Here is a 22,317-nt window from a genome sequence, read left to right on the forward strand (position 1 = left end):
CAACTGAGTTTCTACTAGCAGCCACACTCTCTTGACCCTACCATCCCATAGTCTCCCTTCCTCAAATAAAAAGATCATGTGATTTGCTGAATAGTTCTAAAGTAATAGCAGGATAATATTTTGAAATGTTAATTGGCATTTCTTTGTCCAAGTTTCCTTGTGCTCATTGCCCTGTCTACTCCCAGTGGTTGGGCAGTAGTGACAGCTTGCCATATGCTTTGCCCTTAAGGGTAGGCGGGGATAAACAGCCACATTCTTTGTTTTGGTTATTGAAAACTTACTGAAAAAACAATTTATTGAAAGTAAAAACACTTGTGATTTGTGGCAGTTGTAATTTTTGAGAGAGAAAGGCATTGTGGGTTTAACATCCAGAGCAGATTTAACACTTAGGTTTTATTTTAAGACATAACAAAACAAAAACGAAGTATGGAGAATATAGGTTGATGACATGAGATTTTTTTTTTCCCACCATAGAACCAGGAGAGAGATAGAAACATTTCCTGGACTACAGCAATGATTTAGGGGAGGATTGGAAAATAGGGCTAGAAATTAAGAGTCTGGCTTGGATCTTTATTCTCTGTCTATGCCCGCATTTACTACCTGCCAATACTGTGGTTGAAACCTCAATTAAGGATGGAAATAAGAAAGCATAAAAGGCTTATGTCTTAATTCCCAAATGGGACTCTTGGAAGAGATGGGCTCCCAACATGAAGATCACAATAGATTACAAATGATGACGTATGCTCCATTACAATAAAAAATTTTTTTGAAAAGTAATCAGAGAGGGAAAAAGTATTTAAATATAAGGATGCTATAAATACTGGTACATGTATACAATACAAAACAATACTAGGTCAGAAGCATTTCTAGATTAGTAATGTGAGGAGCTCTAAGGATCCTCTCCCAAGTAAACAACAATAACTGGTGAAAAGGATAAAAAACAATTTGGAATCTTTGGAAGTTGTCTTAACATCATACAGCAAATGAAGAAACATTTATTCAAGAAAATCTACTAAATTCTTGGTAAGAACAGAAAGAGTCAGTAATGTTGGAGCCATGACTTGCTCCCTCCCCCTTTCCAGGTCACAGTGATGGAAGCACTACTATAGGCATGTCAAGCCAAGAAGACAGGGTTTTCTTTTTCATAGCTCCAAGTTTAGAGTTATGGTATCTCCCCAGGAGAGGCATGCCACTAGTATTTCTCATCCCTGCCTTCCCCAACTCCATGTTGCAGAAGCTCTACTCCAGGCAAAAATGGCAGGGAAGTTAGGGACTCTCTTTCTCCACCCAGCTCCCTGTCATAGGAAAGAAGAGCTACACCAGGCATAGTAAGCTGAGAATATTGGGCCCTAATCATTCTTGCTCATGCGTGTAGTAAAGGTTCTTGACATGGGAAGAAAGCTGAGAAGACAAGAAACTGCATTTGCCTAGAACTCTGCTCATAGATCATGGGGGTCTCTGTAAGTGAAACAGGCTGCTGTCCTCACCCCCAACTCTGGAGCAGTGGCATCTATGTTCTGTCCAGGGGGAAGAGGCAGACTATAAGAACAAAGAGCTCCAAAGTTCTCCCTAAGAGGACTCACTTTATATGAACAGAGTGTGGAGAAGTTTAAGCCTAAGGGTACTAGAGAAAACAATGGAGATTTTGGTGGCGGGCAATTAGGAGGGGGCTTGTAGCTCTGTAATAGCAATAAGAGAAAAGGCAAAATAGCTAGAAGTTTAAGAGAAATAACAGAAGAAGGGAGCAGCTAGGAAAAGCCCTCCTGGGGTTAGAGGAAGCTTTAAGGTCTAGCCTCACATAGTACTCCTGCATACAGCAGTCAGACTGTTTCTGTTCAGACAGAATTGAGTCAGACTTCAGAGTAATTTATTTACCAGGATGTTATCAAAAACAATAGAACAATGAGCTAGAAATTAGTGGAAGCTAACTGCTGGGTCTGATCCCAATACAGACAGACTAAGCCAGTTGCTTAACAGGGAGTTCATGGAAAGAGATAGTCAAAGAGAACCTGGGTAAAACCATTGTCAACCCAGTGAGGTAGGAGGAGTCAGGGTGACGGTGTACATGCCCAAGGCTGCACTCTTTGAGGAGCAACATCAGACGTTGCACATTTGGGGTAAAATAGTGAACCAGTCCAGGCAAGTAACTGAAAAAAATAAACAAGTAGACTAGCGAACAATGACAGACCTGGAGGTGGGGTGATAGTATCAGAATTGTTATAATATATTATCAAAATATCCAGTTTTCAATAAAAAATTACAAATTATGAGATAAGTAAATAAACAAGAAGGTGTAACCTATATTCAGGATTTTAAAAGCAGACAATAGAAACTGCCTTTAAGAGAGCCCAAATGGTGTACTTAGCAGACAGAGATTTTAAAGTAGCTATTATAAATATTTTCAAAGAACTAAAAAAAAACCATGCTTAAAGAATTAGAGGAAGGTATGATGATAATATGTTTCACCTATTAGAGATTATCAATGAAAAATAGAAATTATAAAATGAACCAAAAGGAAATTCTAGAGTTCAAAAATCCAATAACCATATAATAAAATTTTGCTATGGGGGCTTAACAGTAAATGAGATTTGGGAGAGAAATAAATCAGTAAACATGAAGACAGACTGACAGAGATTATACAATCTGAGAGCAGAAAGAAAAAAGAATGAGGAAAAATGAAAAGAGCCTTGGAGAATTGTAGGATACCATTAAGCACACTAACATACAGTTGATCCTCATTATTTGTGAATTCTGTATTTGTGAATTTGACTACTCACTAAAATTTATTTATAACTTCCAAAATTGATACTCATGGCATTTTCACAGTCATTCCCAGACATGTCAGAGCAATGAAAAATTTGAGTAACCCAACATATACGTTCTCAGCTGAGGTCAGACAAGGCAACACACTGCCTTATTGTTTCAGCTCTCATACCGGAAACGTGTCCTTTTGGATATATATTTAGTGCCAAGTTTTTCATATTTTTGTGCTTTTTGTTGGTGGATTTTGCTCTTTAAAATGGCCTTCGAGGGTAGTGCTGTAGTGCTGTCTAGTGTTCCCAAGCACAAGAAGGCTGTGATGTAGCTTCTAGAGAAACTATATGTGCTAGATAAGCTTCATTCAGGCATGAGTTACAGTGTTGTTTACCGTGAATTCAATGTTAATGAATCAACAATATATTGCATTCAGGAAAAGGAAGAGGAAATCTGCCATTTTGTACATGAGGCTGCTCCAGAGAGTGTTACAGTAATATCTACAGTGCATGATGAAGTTATGGAACAGATAGAAAAGCAGCTAAATTTGTGGATTCATGAGTTGATGACCAATGAAAAAAGTGTAGTGTACAGATTGTTGAGAGGCTGAACATCAAAGAAATTTAAGGTCATGTTACCCAAAGTCAGATAAATGTTAAACTTTCTCTGCTAGTGTTGTAGTATAAGAAAACACTGTATATAATTAATTGTTTGCTAAAAATAAATATTAAAGAAGGTGTCTTTAAACAGAAACACACACAAAAAAGGTTATGCTTTGTTCAGTTGATGAAAATGCTGTGACCATAGGCTCACAAGAACCTAGACTTGTATTTTCTTTAAAAGCCTTGGCTCATCTTTCACTAATTCACTGTTCATGGCTCCTTTATAGAACTTTATATAACTCTGGAACTTTATAACTACCATGAATAATGAGAATCAACTGCACATGCAATGGGAGTACCAGAAAGAGAGGAGAGAGAGAAAGAAGTAGACAAAATATTCAAGGAAACAATAGCTTAAAAATTCCTAAATTTGAGGAACATCATTAATATACACATCCAGATCTCTCAAGAAATACCAAGTAAGATAAATGCAAAGAGATCCAGACACATCAAAGTCAAAATGTTGAAAGACAAAAGCAAAGAGAAAATCTTGAAAGCAGCAAGAGAAAAATGACTCATCACATACAAGGAATCCCAACAAATTAGCAGTTTACTCCTCATTAGAAACAAAGAAGAACAGAACAGTGGGATCATATAGTCAAAGTGTTCAAAGAAAAAAACCATTAACTAAGAAACTTATATCCAGCAAAACTATCTTTCAAAAATGAACATGAAATAAAGATATTCCCAGATAAACAAAAACATAAAGAATTTGTTGCTAGGGTATCCGCCTTAAAAGAAATATTATAGAAAATTCTTCAGGCTGAAAGAAAGTGATGCCGGACAATAATTTAAATCTATACACACAAAAAAACAACACACTATTAATAACCAATCGATCAAAGAAGAAATGAAAAGGGAAGTTACTTTCTATTACTATCTAATATTTTGATGCCAAAGTATTAGAAAACACTTTAAAATAAAAGAAAATGAAAACACAACATATCAAGATTTATGGAATGCAACTGAAGCAGTGCTTAGAGGGAAATTTATAATGCTCAACAACTATACAGTCATGTGTTGCTTAACAATGTAGACACGTTCTGAGAAATGTGTTGTTAGGTGATTTCATTTTTGTGTGAACATCATTGAGTATACTTACACAAGCCTAGATGGTATAGCCTGCTACACACCTAGGCTATCGGGTAATAATTTTATGGGACCAACATCGTATATACTGTCTGTCATTGACCAAAATGTTGTTATGTGGCATATGACAGTATTTAAAAAGAAGAAAGATGTCAGAACAATAATCTAACCATCTACTTTAAGATGCTGGAAAAAGAGCAAACTAAACCTAAGTAAGCAGAAGAATGGAAAAAATAAAGATTAGAGTGGCGATAAACAAAATAGAGAATAGAAAAACAATACAGAATATCAATGAAACCAAAAGTTGGTTCTTTGAAACCATCAACAAAATTGACAAGCTTGTGTCTAGATTGACAAAGAAAAAAAGGAGTGAAGACAAATTACTAAAACCAGGAACGAAAGAGAGGACATCACTCCCAATCTTCTGGAAATTAAAGGATTTTAAAGTAATACTATGAACAATCATGTGCCAACACATTAGATAATTTTGATTAAATGGACAAATTTCTAAAAAGACCTAACCAACCAAAACTAACTCAAGAAGAAATATAAAATCTGAATAGACCGATAACAAGTAGAGATTGAGTTAGTAATGACAAAACTTCCCACAAAGAAAATCTCAGGTCACGTTGGCTTTACTGGTCAATTTTGCCAAATAGTTAATTAAAACAACACCAATTCTTTACAAACTCTTCCAAAATATAGAAGAGGAGACAACACTTCTCAACTCATTCTATTATTTCAATATTACACTGATACCAAAACCAGACAAAGACAACACAAGAAACTACAGACCAACATCTCTTTTGAATAAAGCCACAAAAATCCTCAACAAATTAGTAGTAAATCATATCAGCAACATATAAAAAGAATCATACAACATTACCAAGTAGAATTTATCCCAGGAACCTGAAGGGCATCCAAAAGAGCAAGTAAAACTGAGTAGTCAATTTTATTTCATATTTTAGCCACATCCTGAGCCATATAAATAACATACTCACAGGTTGTAGGGATTAGGGTGTATATATGTTCGAGGGGCCATTATTCTGCCTAACATTTGCTTTACTTCTTTGCTGATATAAGGTTCAATATTATTTTAACTTTTAACTATGATAACTGTATACATTCCCTACCCTTAGTACTGATATTGCATCTCTAGTTACTTCTTGGTATGTATCCAAAATTTATTTAAAATTTGCTCAGTGGCTAAAGTGTGGAATCAAATTGACTGCTCAGTTTTAATCACTTTCTTCTGGGTGCCTCCCAGCTTCCTGTGATACTAGTACCTTAAAATAAATCCACTGGTTACCCAGGTAATTGGACTCAACTGCCTAGCAACTATTTTGGTGACAAACACAATCGGACCTTCAGAAATCTAACATCCCCTATTATGCCATAACTAGAAAAGGAGATTCTTGTGTCCACAGACACAAAACTCAGGAACCTTACACGTTACTAACACTTACACAGAATTTTCACAGTAATTGGTTTTGGAAAGCATCCAGGAAACTGGTAGTGAGTATGTGGAGACCCTGTCTCTGTTGGGAACACTATTTAGACTCAGCCACAAGCCCTTCTGCTTTAGATCTATTTGATGATATCAGTGCCACAAATTTCATCACGTGGTTTCAGACAACTTTAATTAATGGTGACTGTACTAGACTCTTCCACAGCCCCATTGGATTATGTTGTCTGAGAACAGATCATTGAGTGGCCCCACATGACTGTTACTGGATTTGTTTCACAAGAGCCTAATGGCTGTTACTCACATGTTGGATTGGTGTGTCCCTTCAGGATCGTCCCTGATAACACACATCCCATTTAGCCCTTCATTTTCCCTTTTTGGAAAAGAGATCTTTAGGTGATTTAACTCAAGGATGAGAATAACTGAAGCCTGACTTGAATTAAACACCTTAGCCACTCATTTTCTGTCCCAAGGCTTTTATTTCACACTTTACACGAGGCACAAAAGTCGGGAGAATACTGCATGCTCTGGTGCAGAGAATAGCAGGCAAACTAGACAGGGCAGGAGGCCATAGAAACACTTGTTGAGAGGTTCTTAAAATTGGACAAATGGGGGTTCAAAATAGACCCTCTTTATTTACAATACTAGCCTCTCTCAGCAGAATGTGTGCTGCCTTTGGGAAGAATAATGTACTTACACCTCAGAGATCTCTCTTGCATTTTTTTTTTTTTTTTGGTGAGGAAGATTAGCCTAGAGCTAACATCTGTTGCCAATCCTCCTCTTTTTGTTGAGGAAGATTGGCCCTGGGCTAACATCCATGCCCATCTTCCTCTACTTTGTATGTGGGATGCCGCCACAGCACAGCATGATGAGCAGTGCATAGGTCTGCACCGGGTATCCGAACCTGCAAACCCTGGGCCGCCGAGTGTGTGAATCCAACCACTGTGCCACCCAGTCAGCCCCTCTCTTGCATTTTTAATATCACTAAAAACATTTGAGAAGTAAAGGATTCATGAACATAGATAATTTGGTTAATGACTCCATATATGATTTTGCAGACCATTCGAGTATGAGATTTGATCAATTCACAGGTTTAATTTGACTGCTCTTTATTCCTGGCTTAGAAATGGACTAAGTTCTGATAATAATAATTCGAATTAGTGTTTGTCTGTGTTGCAGTGCTCAAATATGTAATCTCCAGACTCTTAAATGTTGTTTCACAGCTGCAGTTCTATCAAACAATACAATAAATTATCTTTGAACAAAAATAGAAGAAAATCTGAAACTTAAAGAAGTTGAGATGATTACCATCAGAAACTTTATACACAATTATAACATGAAACAGTGATACAGATATGGATTTATCATGTGCTCAAATAATAATAGTCTCTCCTCCAGCTAAACCTCATGAATAAGGAAAGGGAGGGACTGAAACCTGATTTCAAAGTGATTTTCTGGTCCTGTGTTAAACAATACCAGGACTGCGTCTGGGTATGCTTCCTCTGACTATGTTAAATAATACTGAGAATGAGCAGAGTAAACTTAGGTTCTCCAGGAAATATTTGCTCCTGGAAGATATGACTGTGAACAAACAAGAATAGCTTATTTACCAAGACTAACAGCTTACTCATCACACCTTCCTTCAAGACCCTCACTTCCCTGTACACGCCAATCCAAAGCAGTTATGTGACAAACTCTGCCCAGTCCCAACCAGTTCCCCTCCTTGCAAAACCCAACTCAAAATTACACTTTTCAGACCCTAAACTCATACAACTATTCCCCCACCTCCCTGACTTTCCCCTCCTGAGGTGCTACCAGACTCTGTCTGTCAAGATTATATTTTCCCTTATTGCAGTAGGTCTAATAACCTTAGCTTTGCTGAATTAACAGGAGTTTCTGTTGGTCAGTTGGTCAGGAGTTGACAGTTGTCACACTCCTTAGATTTCTATATCCTAATAGACAAAAGTTTTTTAAAGATAAAGCTCTTATACTCTGTTCTCTTTGTATACATCAGAAAGTAGCAAAAAATAATGATTGCATTTACCAGAGAAACCTATTGAACTGAAATATTGCCCTATATTTTTACCAACAGCTATAGTGGAAGAATAAAGTATTATATTCTCATGCTTTAGAGAGTAAAAAAAATAATAATTAGTTTCATTTGTTTCTAATTAATGTGGAAATTTGCTGCATTTTAAGGAGGTGGGTTTTGAAAAGATAAAAAGAAAAACAGAGGGAATATGTAGAAGGACTCTGTGCTAAACCATTCATGATATTATAAGTAGTCTATTCCTCAGAAGGGCTTAAAGATATATGATGGTATGGGAATGTATTTATTCATTTAATAAATATGTTTTAATAACTACTATAGGCTGAGCACAATTTTTGGAACTGGTGTATGGTGGTAAATAAAATAAACATGTTCCCTAATGACATGGAACTTGTATTCTAGTGGTGAGAAGACAGTCTTTAAAAAGGAAATACACACATAAATACAGAATTACAATTGGTGGTACATACCATGAAGTAGAAGAGAATGTAATGAAAGAGACTCAAAACAGATTCAATTGGAACCAGGAGATTAAGTAAGCTTTGTAGAAGGCCAGGCATAAGGTTAAGCTGGACTGTAGATATTTTTTTTCCTATCTTGACTTGAAGGATTAGGCTAAATCTCCTAATAGGTTGGAAATGGCAATTTTCCCAAAAATAGAGGAAGAAAATGAAAGCAAAAGTGAGTTTTCAGTTGTCTTAGACAATGGGAAATAGATAGTGGGAACGAGGTGTGTTTCATCCATCTTGAATCCAATGATGCACTAGGTTTGAGAAGAAAGGATTGAGACTGTGTAAAACTGTTACCTCTAGAAATTCTATTTCCATATAATATTCCAAAAGCTTTTGACAGAGTTATTCTGAAAGAAACGGAATTAGGACCTATTATGAAACCCAAAAAGCAACCAAGTTTACTGGGGTAACAATCTAACCTTCTGATGTAACTACATGTTAGCGGTAAATGCATTTGACATTGCTTACCTAGAATGTCCAGGACATAACTTGTTCTGTACTAATAAATTTAGATATCTTACCTCCAAAAGAATGCACAAACGGGATAAGAAGCATTTTAGCTTGAAACACACACACACAGACAGGCACTTATGCATTTACCCAATCACAATTTAACACTTTAAGAGTTAAAATTTTTTTTTTTTAAATAAGGCCCTATATGCCTACTATATGGGAGGTGATTTATAAGATTTTCAGTAAATCCCGCAATTCTACAATTCCATTTACAGAAGAGGAAACTATGGCTCAGAGAAACTAAATAAATTACTAAAGGTCCACAGCCAAGTAATTGTGTAAATGGGGTTTGAAATCAGGTTTGTTTGGATGCAGAGTCCACACTTTCTTTTCTTGGCCACTTGTTCTCCCAGAGTGACCCTGAAGTTAATATTTCTCAACACTTCCTGGGTATGTCCCACTGGGATACTAAATGTGGGAGAAACTAAGCCCCAACCTATTATACCTTTAGGCAGATGAACAGCCTCCCAAAACATATGAGTTTTCACTAGCACATCAGCAACAATCAAAGTTTGAGAACACACTGTGTTGATTTGCAAATTTAGGGCAAAAAGACAGTTTCATACATTGTTGACAGAAGTGTGAATTCATTAAATCCCTAAGGAGGTAAAGTTGGCAAAATCTATCTAAATTACAAATACATAAACACTCTGATCCAATAATTTTAAATTTGAGTTTGACATGCCCTATGCTTCTGGGAAAGGAGCCCTTTTGTGATACTCTGCCCAGCTCTTACAAGCCTGCTCCATATTTTTTGAAGTTGTTCAGTCACTGTCTTGGGTCCTTTCTGAATGCACTGATCACCTGGAACCATATCCCTAATAGTCTTGACCTTGATTATTGCCTGGAGTCCCTGGCTATCTTTCCTAGTTCACTTGATGAGACTCCCTTGGATATAAGCACTAACCTGAATGAAGTCTGAATTCCTCATGACCTTTTCACAACAAGCAGTAGCAGTTGGTTACTGTAGCCAAACTTACAACCCTGTTTCCCTCTCTTTTCCTTTTTGTCCAGTGCTGTTGGAAGGCCATAGCAGACTCTCCAATTCAGCTGGCCCAATATATGATATCTAAAAAAAATTAGTTATGTTGCACCCCATCATGCACAGCACTACTCCATCTAAGACAAGGAACGGAATATTTTTGAAATGTTTTCTATAAGCTAAGTCCTCTGCTAGCAACTTCTACATATGTTATCTGATTCGATCTTCATTGCAAAGCTGCGTTGTAGATGTATCTTCATTTTCTGTTGAGTAAACCAAGACCCAGAGAAATTACCTTTCTTAAGGTCATGTGTTTAAGATTGAGCTGTGATTATAGCTAGGTCTCTTGACTTTCAATCCAGTACCATTTTTAATTAAACTTCGTGGCCTCGAAACCACCTCCCTTTTAATCAGAAAGGGATATTCAATCAAAAGTCTATTTCCATTTCAGCAGCTTCAGTGAATACAGAGGAATTAATGTTTTTTCCATATGACAATTTTGTGACTCCTCAGATACTATAAAAATTCATCGTCAAATGGCTTTTAACATCTTTTAAATTTTCCTTTCTATTTTGTTACATTGGCCCTTTTTGTTTGTTTGCTTTTGTTTTCTACCATATCAAATCTAGATCAAAGTCAAAACATGATACTTTCTTCATGTATGGAACATCCTAAATTATTTTTCTTTGTAAATCAGTTATATGCCATGCCTTTTCTAGGTCTGAAACACAGCCAATCTCTGTCATTTGGCAGCAGGTGACTTATGAAGCCCTACAAATGGAACTTGCCATCTGTTTGATAGCTAAAGATTTCAAGCTTTGTCAAAAAAGACGTTTAATCTGTATTGATAATTACAGATTTAGATGATCTATTTTAACTTTCATGATTTTACAGGGTATCTCTCAACATGGCTTTGTTCTTCATCTTTGTTTTTGCATTTAGATTGCCCCGGCTCTAAATATGAGTCCAATTGCCATGGTCCACTCCATCAAGCATATGTACCTGGTTTGAGGCACTGCCATTTGAAGTGCTCCATTTCTGCCTTAAATTTTCTTGTTAGTGTAAAAGTTACTTTTCAAATCTTCAGGAAAATTAATGAAATGTCTTATTTTGTTTATTTTAGTCTCTAGTCTTCCATTCAACAGAAATTCATTGAATGCCTACAATACGGCAGGAAGTAGTAGCCACCTGGGTTATAATGTTGAACAAAAGAGGCACAGTTCCTGCCATCATGGGCTTATGTTCTAGTTGGGGTGGGATGGGGAGAAAGAGGCAAAAAGCATGTAACAGATAGATTTGTTTTGTATTTTAAGAACTTCTTTAGAGGAAACACAAATGGCAACATGATAAAATAAAGTGGTGTGTGTGTGTGTGTGTGTGTGTGTGCATGCATATTAGAGAAGGACTGTTGTATGCAGAGATGGTCAGGGAAGCATTTCTTAGAAGATTTCATTAGAGCTGAAACTTCAAGGAGAAGAAGAGGTTAACATAAGACATCAGAGAAGAAATTTCAAGAAGATGGAAGACTTTAAGCAATTCAGTTAAATCCTGAAAAAAAGAAAAAGGATATTTTTAATGAACCAAATGATCAGCAATGTAACAAGACTACAGTAAAATTAGGCAGAAAGTTGCGCAGTGAGTCAGCTTTATGAACTTCTAGAGCTTCACAGAATATTTTCATTTTATACTAACTACAGTGGGAGTGACAGATTGATTAATTTTCTAAGAATATCATTCTCATTACCAAATGGAGAAGACTTCAAGAGTCACAGGGTGGATATGAAGAGACAGGAGATTAGCACAGAGCCAGGCAAGACATAATGATGGCCTCATCTAAGAAGAAGACAGATTAAAGATGTAATCTGAAAATAAGATTAGCATAATTTGAGGAAGTTTTGAACTTGGAGAATGAGAACAATGGAGATTCAAGGATGATCAGGATGTAATGACCATGGCAGTATCAGATAGGATAAAGCTAGGTGATGGTGCATTAACAAATAGCTACTGAAGCCACATGGCCTGAAACTAAAAAGTTTATTTCTTGCTCATCCTACATGTCTATTCATGGGTTGACAGGGAGACTATGCTCATTGTAGTCATTCAGAGATTTGGGTTGATGGAGCAGCTGTGCTCCTTGAACACTGGAGGCCATGGTGCCAGAGCAAAAAGAGCTCTTCAGTGTCTCATCCATATCAAGTGACCTACATCATTTCCACACGCAACTCATCAGCCGAAACTAACCACATGGCTCCACCCAAACACAAGAGTGCCAAGGAATGCAACCACACACACACTTGGAGGGCAGAATGCTGGAAAATATTTGATGAATATATTAATGATTAGTGCTGTGTCTTCTCCTTGTAATGTCCTGTTTTTATTTTTGAGAAAAACTTGGGAAATTTGCTGAAAACTGTGCCCACACTGTTCAGATGGCATGAGTGTCTTAGACATTGAATTCCTGGACTATAAATAATTTCATATTGAGAAGGCCTGGTTCTTAGGGCAGCAACCTTGTGATGATGTCTCCAAGGCATGCTGGAGACCTACTTTAGACACCATATACATTCAGATTATAATCTGTGCTATTATCTGAATTATTATAGACATGGTGAAGAATGTGGCTAGGTCTTGGCATTTTTGGCAAATGACTCTTTGTAAAAGAAGTGTACAAATTGTCTTTTCCAATGTATCTACATTTATGGGTCAATTTGCATTGCAATTCAAATCCTTTGATGAGTATTGAATATATTACAGATTCAGAGGTATATTCTCTGTAGCATAATACATTGTAACTTTCTCAAGATGTCTTGTTCACCACCGCCTTCACTTAATATAGAACAGTGCCTGGCACAAAGTAGAGTGTTGGACGAATATTAATGAGGATTTTAATATATATCATATATAATATATTCACATGTAGAATATGATGTTAAAATTCCATAATATAAACTATATTTATAATGTTTCATGTAAAACATATTATACAAATTTATGTATGAAATGCATATTATATGTTTCATATAAATAATATTGAGTATTTACCCTACGCCAGGCACAGTGTTATGTGGTTTAGCTTCATCTTATTTATTCCTTATGACAATGAGATGTTTTTAGCATTTTATTTTCTATTTTAGATATAAGAATACTAAAGCTTAACCTACTCCTAGCATTTTTATGGGGCATATGTTGTTGCAAATTTCCTGAACTTTACTCCAATGTTGTATTTTCAATATTGACTATACAGTGACACGATGTGCTATAAGAAACCAGAGGCTAAATGCCACAACCCTGGATTATCAATTTTACTTTAAGTATGTTTTGTGGAAAAAAAATGTATTATGGTATTAAAAAATGTTTGAATTTTTCAAAAGAAATTAAGAAATCTTAAAGAATTTAAAGTTTACTTTCATTATGTCAATCACTCATATTTTTGCTATAAGGAGTGTATATCAGGTAAGAATTTAATTCAGCTGCATTAAAGGAAAAATGAAATAGCAGTGGTTTCTGTAAGGTAGGGATTTTATTTATCAGGTAATGAGAAGTCTGGAGTGAGTTAAGTGGTCCAGTGCCGGCTTGAGGCTCTGTGACAGGACCAGGAGTCTGACTCCCCCTATCATTGTGCTCAGCCATCTCATCACATGCTTGTAAACTCATGGTCACAAGATGGTTTCTACTCTGCATCATCACTGAATCTATGTTTCAGAAATAAAGGAGACTGGACAGACAAAAGGCTAAGGACAAGTCAGCCAAGTTTGTCCCATTTTAAATGATTTCTTGGAAATACCAACCAAAAACTATCTTTCAAATTCATTGGTCAGAATTGTTCCAAACAGAAAACTTTAGCTGTAAAGGAAGGTTAGAAAAAGTAGTTTTTTAGCTGGGCAATTGCCACACTTAATAAAATTGGGATTGTATTACTAAGGAAGTAAATGAAAAATAGACATTGGGTGAGAAACAGTTACCTATCCAAATAATAATCTGAATGTAAGTGATGGCTAGCATAGGGCTCCATTATGCCTTGGAGACATGTCCATTAATCATCACAGAGAGGCTACCCTAAGAATTGGGCCTCTTGGAAATGAAGTGAGTTTTAGTTTACAGGTTTGGGAAGGATTGCTTTTCAATATATGCCATCTAGGTGGCCCTTCCCCTTGCGGGATCTACTGGCTGCTGCTTATAGTTGCAAGTAGATCATTGATTTAACCCTCTATAACCTGAACCAAGGCTATGTACATCTGAAATTACTATCAAGATTCAAGCTAAGAATTCTCCGTTAGAGAGACCAATGAGTTCTCTATCTGCCTCTTGTTGGAGCATTTACAGTGAAAGTTGTTCTCTTAATTTCTAAGAATTTGGATGAGAGAATTTAACTGTTGAGTGGCTTTACCTGGACCATGAAAATATCAAATGCAATTTAGTTAAGAGAACTCTACTGTGGACAAATAGCATCAGAAGCAGCCCAAATTGGCTGAATTCTGGTGCTCAGTGGTACAAGCACCAATGCCTTGGGCACTACTTTTTTTTTTTTGCCTCAGAAAATTAAAATCTCTGAACCAAAACTGATGGGACTGTTCTGTCCCCAGGTGCTTTTTAATATTCTTATTATTTAATCATATTGTGGTCATGGATGAACCAGGCCCTGCTGATGATAGGAATGATAGCACCTTGTTTTCAGAAATCTCGCAGATTTATTTCAAAACAGAAGGAATGCTTCTCAGCACACAAATTCCGAGATTTGCATGCTCAACACCAAGCTCTGTGATGTGCTTAGGCCTGGCTATTTTAGGGGGAAACAAATGTCACTTCTTATAATGGAGGTGGGATTCAGTTACTTCCTAGATTAAGCCCTCACTATAATCTAGTGTTTTCAATTTACCCAAATCCTACCAGAAAACATAGAATTTGAAGGGCACAGGAAATATGCAGAGACGAAAATAGTCAGATAAAAATCATTATGAAGCTGAAAACTCCATAATTAACAATGTAATACTTCATCTCTCACAGAAACACAGATAATTAAAATGGACCAACCAGTAACAACTCAAAGTAACAAACAAGGCAAAGATGGCCTCACAGTGCCCCCTAGCAAACATCACAAAATTGCTCTCTGTAACATTGCTTCTTTATTACCTGGTTTAAACTATTTTGAAGCCACAGTCCAGACATTTCTTGTTCCTAATCACTGCTGAAACAATTTCACAAATTATCGAAAAATATGCTTATGTCCATTTAATATTAGACAAGCAAACCAGAATAATATTCTTTGATTGCAATCTGCAACCATACACTCATATGACTGATTTCTTTCTTACTTCCATCTCTTCTTTCCTTTCTCCCTTCTTTTTACAAAATTTTAGTCAGACTGTAATCTTGAACCTAAAGCACAATAAAAGGAAAAACAAAGCTATTAAGATTTCAAAGCTGTTTTTCTCTCTTCCAGAAATTCACATGTTAACTTAGCTTGTCATTCAATTCTGCTAAGCAGACTATTTTTACGTAAGACTAGCTGAATTTTACAGTCTATTTCTCTTACACCTTTTAATTAAATGGCCTCTACCTTGTGCCCAGTCCCTATTTCAGTGTCTTACATAATGTATCTGTTCTCATTTTCCTTCTGATTAAGAATAAGAAGCGATTACAGGGAGTGAAGTGGAAATATGTGAAAATCACAACAAGGCATAGCAATTTCATTTTTCAATCTGGATGTGTCCTGAGCTTTTCATTCAGGTCAGCTGAGCTTCTAAATGCTGTGAGTGATTACTAATTCCACTTGGTTTTCCCAAGGAAGCTGAAAGTGATGAGGGAGGAAGAGATTTTGTGATGACTAAAAGATAGCTGGGAACATAGAACAATAGTGTTCAATTTTGAGAAAGTCAACAGGAATGTTAAAAATTAGGTAACTCTTATGGGTGTTCTGGAAAATTGTAGAATGAAAATAATAGGTAGATGACATTTGATTAAATATTTAATTAAGCTAAATACACACAAGCCTCTTAATTTTGAATGTGTTCTGTAGAATGGTATTCCACCCGAGTGAAGTAGAGAAACATTTTTAAACAACTCTTTCTTCTGATTATATTTAATTGCTGACTTGATCAGGCCAAGCATGTCATCCAACATTACTCTCAAGCCAAATCACATTTCATATTGCTATTCCACTTATTAGACCCAGTTTTGCAGATAGGATGATGCTCAGGGTACAAATTTCCCCAGCCTATTTCACAATATTGACTTATTAACATTTTGCCTTCTTGATTAATTTAAATGGCTTTGGAGAGGTTTACCCTTTGGCACTCAGGGACCAACGTTGCGTTATGGGCTACTCTTGCCAATGCTGGTGTTCAAGAAGAAAACACAAAAGTGATGATGCTTTCCTGGACAATGATGACTCAGGAAGAATGGGGGGACATCCCAGATCAGATATTGAAGCTCAGTGCTTTCTGGTTATAGGAAGCTCCTGAGTGGAGATCTAGCACCTTGTCCCGTCAAGTTTACTCCAGAAAATACATTCACACAAAGGAATTAATATTCTCATTGCCATTTCTACTACTCAGTGAGCTAAAGAATTCAAAATCACTAGAAAATGGCAAAAAGAGATGCATCAGTAGAAAAGCCATTTTAAAAGGTTTCAAAATAAGAACTTTAAACTTTTGCATGCACATTTGCAAGCATATTACCTCCAGGTATAGAAAGTTGCCCCTGTGGTAGTCATAGTGTTTCCTTTCTGATATCTGTCACAAGCTGTTATGCTTCATTAATCATATGTTTATTCCTCCCACTAGACTATGACTTCTTCATGGCAGGATCTGAGTTGTAGTCAAATTGTATTGCAAGCAGTGTACTTGGCACAATGTAGTTGGTACACAATTATTGATTGGATTGGATTGAATTGAATTAAGTTAGTACTGGTAAATGTCACTATCCAATCAGTCAGCAGGGACAGGTGGCTTATACTAGGCAAAACAAACAGTCTGGCTGGCCCTGTGACTAGGTATTCTGTTGGTTGGTTGTGTAGTTTTGCTTAAAGCTGATATTGGATTTTTCTAAGCATATTAATGAATAGTTAACTGATTCCAAATTTCTCCTAAACCTCAAAGGGAACTGGATACCTATTACGTAGTCATCTTCAACATTCCAGTACCCTCCCTTTCCCATAGCATAAAATAAACTATTCCTACAAAGCCATTTGTGAATGTGCTTCATTTAAAAAGCACATCTATCTTGCAAATCAATGTTACAGGTGCTGTATTTTAGAAAGCCATTGACCTCTAAATATTTCCAGAGCACTTGACACTCAGCAACCCTTTTCTTGGTCCATAGTATGTGGTGCACTAAGAGAAAAAATCATAATTGAAAGATTAAAGCATAATCAAACAAACAGGAATGCTAACACAATCAAAATAACTAAATAAAGGCACTTAACAAAAGAATTAAGAAGAAAGCTTGTGAGGCAGATGAAGTGGTCTGTGTCATGATTAAGAGGTGAGTTCAAAGCTGGACCCCTGAATCAGGAGAGAGGATTTAAATTAGGCTCTTTGTGTACTGATGTGGGGGGGCCTCACCCCTGTGGCTGCTGCTCTAGGCAATATGCTGGAAATAGGCTGGAGGGGACCTGAGCAAACCATGTACCACTTAGGGTGAGAATAAAGAGAAAGAAACTAGAAATGATGCAGAAACGCTGTCAAGGTAACTGGTAAAATCTCAAAAGACAGGAGTCACTGGACTGATTTAATGACACAAAGAGAGAGTTTCCTCTGATAACGCATTGCCAAAAAGTAAACAATGCTATGGAGTGGAACACAATTCATCCATAAACCCTAGGGATCAGAAGCATCAATAGTAATCCTTGGGGTATAGGGAAGTTATGTGATTCTTGTCACTCTGTTCACCCTCCCCTCATTTCTCCACTACGTATAACACACACGCACACACACACATACACACATATACAGAGCTTCTCTCAGGGCTAGTTTGATATTATGAATTAAAGTATAGTCATCCCCCCTTGTCCATGGGGGATACATTCCAAGACCCCCAGTGGATGCCTGAAACGTGGATAGTACCGAACCCTGTATATACTGATTTTTCTTATACATACACACCTATGATAAAGTTTAATTTGTAAATTAGGCACAGTAAGAGATTAACAAAATAACTAACCATAAAATAGAATAATTATAACAACATACTGTAATAAACATTACCATATTTTATTAGATCTATTACTGAGATCTTAGCAACCTCAGCATATGATTTCTTTTTTTCTTTCCTTATTAAGTTGAGAACTTTCACCTTTTCACTTAAAAGAAGTACTTGATGGCTTCTCTTTGGTGTATTTGAATTGCCAGCATCACTACTCTTGCACTTGGGACCATTATTAAGTAAACTAAGTGTTACTTGAACACAAACTCTGTGACACCATGACAGTAGATCTGATATCTGAGACGGCTACTAAGTGACTAATGGGCAGGTGGCATATACAGTGTGGATATGCTGGACAAAGGAATGATTCACATCCTCGGCAGGACAGAGAGGGATGTCACAAAATTTTATAACACTACGCAGAATGGCATGCAATTTAAAACTTACGAATTGTTTATTTCTGGAATTTTCCATTTAATTTTCAGACCTCAGTTGACCGCAGGGAACTGAAACCATGAAAAGTAAAACCTCAGATAAGGGCGGACTACTGTATATCAGTGTCTGGATTGTGATCACCTTAGTTAAGATTATTCACCAACTCAACTAACGTCTTTAGCAAATTCTTCAAAATCTGAACAATATACAACCTTCTGGGAAGATGCCATGCATTCAAATCCTGTAAATTCTTTACCCAATTCCTTGTGATAGAACAAAATTCTTCCCTCTTTTAAAATGTCATTTACAAGAAATAAAGGTATGAAGCAGGATCATTTTCTTAAGCACATGCAGTACATTTTGTCTCAAAATCATAGAAGTATTGATAGCATAATAATGATCTACATTTATGATTAGTAGATGAAAACATTACACCTGGGAATAGTTTATGTTTATTTCTTTTTAAAATTATTTTTTCTTTTATATTAAAGTAATGAATGCACATGATTTTAAGTCACATATTTTCTAAAAGTTTATAATATAAATAGTAGCCTCCTCCACTTTCTCCATTATCCCATCTCCTCCCCAAAAGTTTTTAATGTTTTTAACTATTTCTTCTTCTATTTTTCTCAGTATTTTAAAATAATTTACTTACATTACTATTTCTTCAATCATCAATTACAGACATTATCAGTTTATTTTTGTCATGGCAGTTAAGTTCACTCTGCCCCCGAATCAGGACACACACGAGCATGGAGACACACACACACAGACACATACACACACTCTTCCCTTCCCCTCATTCACCCATTGTAGTTTAACATTATTTTTTCAACAGAAATCAGGGTTTGCATGATTTAATATGACTTTGTAGTATATACCATGATTGCATGTCTTTTCTCTTACATTTTGCCCATGGAATTAATAATTGCCTCTTTCCCTCTATTTTCCCCATTTCACTTGGAGTCATTACTACGTTTTTCCAAATAGTCCAACAGATCTTTAAAATGCCTATTGATAAATTTTTCAGAGGACTAAACAGAATTCCTCTTTTTTTTTTATTGGCTGTGATTGATTTTTGGAAGACCTTCGCTCTGCAGCTCTCCATCCTCCTGCTCCCATCTGCACTGTCCAGGTCTCCAGTGCAGTAGTCACACGGGAACTCCAGTGCTCTATTGCTTTCCATTCTCCTTTTGCCAGATTTCATGTTCTTCTCATTTTTAATTTACAGTCTACATCTCCTACAGTAGCTTCCTAAGAGGAGGATCGAGAGAGATAAATATTAAGAACTTATATACCTGAAAGTTAGTTTATTTTCACTTCATAATCTGTTGATAATTTGCCTGAGCATAGCATTCTGGATTGAAAATAATTTCCCTCAGAATTTAAAGGCATTGCTTCCCTATTTTATAATATCCAACATTTTTATTAAGAAATCTGATGCCAGTTGAATTCTATTTTATTGTACTTCATCAATTTTTTATGGTTGATAATGATTGTTTGCCTCACACCAGAAGCTTCTAGGACTTCCTCTTTTTCTTTACTATTCTTAGATTTTCTCATAGGTCTAAGTATGTTTTTTTTTAATTTTATTCATTTGTTTGGCACTCAGTGAACTTCTACAATCTGAAGATGTGTGCTCTTCAGCTCTGGAAATTTTCTTATAGCATTTCTTTGATAATTTTTTCTCTTTTGTGTTTTCTGTTGGCGTTTTTCAAGTCCTTATGGTGGAACACCTGGAATAATCTTCTTTATCTTTTCTCATGTATTTTATTCTTCTCATCTTTTTATTCAATTTTCTGGGAGATTTTTTTGGCTTTATCTTTCAACTCTTCTATTGAATTTAAATTTTAGTTATCATATTTTTTAATTTTCCAAATCTCTTCTTGTTCCTTGAATGTTCTTTTTTCATAGTAGTCTAGTCTTGCTTTATAGGTGCAGCTTCCCTCTTGCCTCTGAAGAAATTAAACATATATATTTTAGAAATTTCCTTGTATTTCCTTCATTGTGTCTGTTTATTGTAGGTTCTTTTATTTCTATTTGTTTGTTTTTTCTCTCATTGATATTGCTTTTCCTCTCAGAGGACCTGCACCATAGGCCTGTTTTAGACACAAATATAAATTTGATACTTTTCTCATCTTCATGTTTGAATGACATCAATGTCATAGCTGATAGAAAGAGGGAACAAAATGCAAAGTGCTAGGAAGGGGCAGGTTAGAGCAAAGTTTATGTTATTCGAGTTAGGTGTTTAGATGTGTTCAAACTTCCCCCTTTTATCTAGTTATTACTTCTTAACATTCATAAATATGAAATTCATCTATATTTTAAAAGTCAAAACATATATTTTTATAGGAATTCCATTGTTGAAATTAGAAAAATAAAGAGGACCTAGCTGTACCACTAATTCTATGATTAAATAATGCTAAAACACATCAAAACAAAAAGAAATACGCACAATGGCTGGGAAGGCTATTTTCCACTATCTTTTTGGAGACTTAAAAAAAAAAAAATTATACCCCCCACCATTTCATTCTAATTCTGAGTCAATATTTTTTTCAGAAACCAACCAACAAACAAACACACAAAAAAATAGAATTAGGACAAGAAGGTATAATATGGGAAGATCAAACTTAAACTGAGAATTGAAGTGATGGAGCCTGGTGGTAGCTTTCTACATGTGTTAGTTTCAAGGTTAATAGGAAAAATGTTGCCACTGAGGCAAAGCCCAGGGTGTTGACTCCGCCTAGCATTTGAGGAGCCACCTAGCGGTAAACGTGAAGACTCCAAGACGCTACACCTTCATTTACTGCGTAGTTAGACCCTTGTAGCAAACCCTGTTTGGAATTCAGTCAAACCCTGTTGTGAAATTGTCCTGGCACCAGCCAGTATAGACCCAAGAACCCCGCCATTGCTGACGGGTGGCCACAGCGATTCCACACAGAACGGGGCCTCAGAAGTGTTCCTGGAAGAGAGTAGTTAAAGAATTGTGCTCAGTAATTATTTTTCAAAAGACAGAAGTAGCAATTTAAACTACTGTAGAGTGCATAACCAGATTGAAATTGTGAGGCAAAAAAAAAAAAAAAAATCATCCATTCCTCTAATAATTCAGAGCCGAGTAAGCCACTTCTCGTTCTTTCCCTTCCTCTCATTTTTGCATACTCAATCTGAGTATTGCATATTGCATTTTGCATATACTCAATCTCCTGTTTCTTCTCTTACAATATTTCTTACACCTGTTTTCTGTTTATATCTCTCCTATTCTCTCTGTCCCTCTCTTCTTGATTGATCTCCCTTTGCCTTTCACCCCGTAGATGACATAACATTGATATATGGATTTGAAATGTATGTGTGTGTGTTTGTGGGTTGCATCTATGTGAGCATTATACTCATTGAATACAAGTTAATAGTTTTTCTTTTCTAAAATGAAAAATTTTGTAATTTAAACTTCTTCCTCATCCCTTTAAAAACTCATTTAATTACTTTAAAACATCTACATGATGCTTAACTGATTTGCTTAATATATTAGTAGTTATGACAGAATAACTATTTTTCACTTCTGATTTAGAGTAATTCATAAGATTTTAAGAAATATGACCAGTTATCTTTGCTATGCATATTATAAAGCATACTTTATTTGATAGGTGTAAAAAAGACTGCTTTATAAAAAAATAATTATTGCCCGTAATCATCCCAACTTTCCCACTATTTATAAG

At 36.0% G+C, this 22,317-nt stretch overlaps 1 long non-coding RNA gene across 1 annotated transcript in view; it reads right to left on the bottom strand.

Annotated features, from left to right (window-relative positions):
- Positions 1-19,042: 19,042 nt before the first annotated feature.
- The window catches only part of LOC147914361 (uncharacterized), a 62,711-nt gene continuing 59,436 nt past the window's right edge, over positions 19,043-22,317 (bottom strand). Inside the window, exon 3 of the long non-coding RNA XR_015555303.1 lies at positions 19,043-20,559. This is a non-coding gene — a long non-coding RNA (uncharacterized LOC147914361). The remainder of the gene's footprint in view (positions 20,560-22,317) is intronic.

Source organism: Ceratotherium simum, chromosome 20, assembly GCF_057802395.1.
Source record: "Ceratotherium simum simum isolate JZ-2026a chromosome 20, ASM5780239v1, whole genome shotgun sequence".
In the NCBI taxonomy this organism is placed as follows: Eukaryota; Metazoa; Chordata; class Mammalia; order Perissodactyla; family Rhinocerotidae; genus Ceratotherium; species Ceratotherium simum.